We start from the raw sequence: 1,864 nt of genomic DNA on the forward strand, positions 1-1,864 counted from the left end.
GTCGGGTTCCATCTGAGCCAGTCCAGGCGTCGCTAACGGCGACACTTCTGCCGCTCGTCAGATGTGGGCAACAGGCCCAGAGTAAAGAAATAATACACACAGTATACCTGGGCCTATACCAGTTCGGACGACCATCTGGAAGCGAGGTAACGGCAAAGATAACGAGCGTACATGTGCTCGAGCTCACAACAACACTTTCGTGAGGTGTTTCACTACTGAGCTGGGAGAGAAAATAGACGAAGGTAGCGTGGAACTAGTGGCTGAACAAGTATGTTCAGGAAGGAAAATAGGTGCAGAGACTGATTTCTGCAGAACTAATCTTCGTACATAGGACCTGAATACCTATTTCTTCACACACAAATGATATGACATATACATCACTAGTGTTACATCAAGTTGGTAAGCCAAATGCTCTATGGAAGACTAGGTTGAGCTCACCTTTCAACACTTCCCTACAGCTGCAGATTAACCCTTTGAAGCATTATTGATTGCTTGCTTAAGAGTTTGAATCCTTATCCACAAAATCATGTCCCAGATTAATGCGCCAGAGCAGTGTTAGGAGTACTTAGCAAACTGCCAGCTGAAACAGAGGTGGTCCCTTGCTTCTACTGTCTTAAGACCACACAGGACACATGAGTTCTTTCCTATGCCACATGGCGCTTGTATTCAGTCTGTCTGTTAACTAAAACGAGTAGTAGCCAGATAAATAAATTTGACGAGAACACTGAATCTTTGATTTTGAGAAGGAACTCTGCACCATTGACTTTGAGAAAACACTAGGTGGCTTGCCTACTGAAGTAGTAGTATGTTGAGGAAGGAAAATGTGTGTTAAGAGTCCCAGTAGAGTAGTGTTACATGAATGGCACATGGTCCTTATTTTTGGCGCCACGAGACTTGCATCCCTTGCTCTTCTGCGGAGCTGCACGGTACTGTATCGCTGTATGACTGTTTCGAGCTTATAATCGAAGATGCAGTACCATTGATTGCGATTAGTAGAGGTCTCTCGAGTGACAGCTCATCAAATGGCACCAGTGGTCTGGTGGAAGAATAGTACCCTGCCACGGTACAGACCCGGGTTCGATTCCCGGCTGGTGCATCATTTTTTTTGTTTTATGGTATCTTAGTTTTGTTTTAACTAGCAACAAAAAAAGGATGCTGATTATTAAAGAAACTAAATCTTGTTCTAGCCAAAAACACCCAAAAGTTTATATATGGTGGCAGTAAGACCAAAGAAGATGCACCCCGTTTAATTTTCTCCGCAGTAGCACAAGTCACGCGACATAACAAAATATAACAGAACACAGGCCAACTGACCACATGCATGATCCATCCATACATACATATATCTATTCATCTGGACCAGGCACAGGAGTTAAATCGCTCAAAATTTTTGCTTCACGCAGTTCACGGCCCAAACTTTTACACAAAACACCCACCGATCCATACATGGATGGATCATATGCTTGGCTTGGTTCTCGTTGAGGCCGATTTGCCGCCTTCATCCGACACAACGTGTCACACTGTATCCACACGCACGAACCAAACTGCATCAAGTGGCCGGAAAATCTGCCTCCAAATCATCCGCAACTCAACCTTGGCGGAGAAAGCTCGCTTCGTCGGCGATGAGGGCGAGATGGATTGCGACATGCTCTTCTGGGCGATTCAGGAGGCGGAGTCGACGAACACCCGGCAGGCGGCGAGGTGGCAGAGTTTCAAGACGAGGAACCCGTCGAGGCTCAACATCAGGCCTCCGTCAGTGGAGGGGCTCGCACGCATTCCCCGGGAGTTCCTGCCGCCCGGCGAAAGCCCCCCTCGTCTTCCCGGAAGCTCGCCCCTCCCGGCGGAAGAGGTCGGAACAGACAGC

At 47.5% G+C, this 1,864-nt stretch overlaps 1 non-coding gene across 1 annotated transcript; it reads left to right on the forward strand.

Annotated features, from left to right (window-relative positions):
• Positions 1-1,025: 1,025 nt before the first annotated feature.
• On the forward strand, positions 1,026-1,096 carry TRNAG-GCC. Its single transcript has one exon. It is a non-coding gene; the product is annotated as a tRNA-Gly (tRNA).
• The last annotated feature ends 768 nt before the right edge of the window (positions 1,097-1,864 follow it).

The sequence above is a fragment of the Triticum dicoccoides genome, unplaced genomic scaffold, assembly GCF_002162155.2.
Source record: "Triticum dicoccoides isolate Atlit2015 ecotype Zavitan unplaced genomic scaffold, WEW_v2.0 scaffold229576, whole genome shotgun sequence".
Taxonomy (NCBI): domain Eukaryota; kingdom Viridiplantae; phylum Streptophyta; class Magnoliopsida; order Poales; family Poaceae; genus Triticum; species Triticum dicoccoides.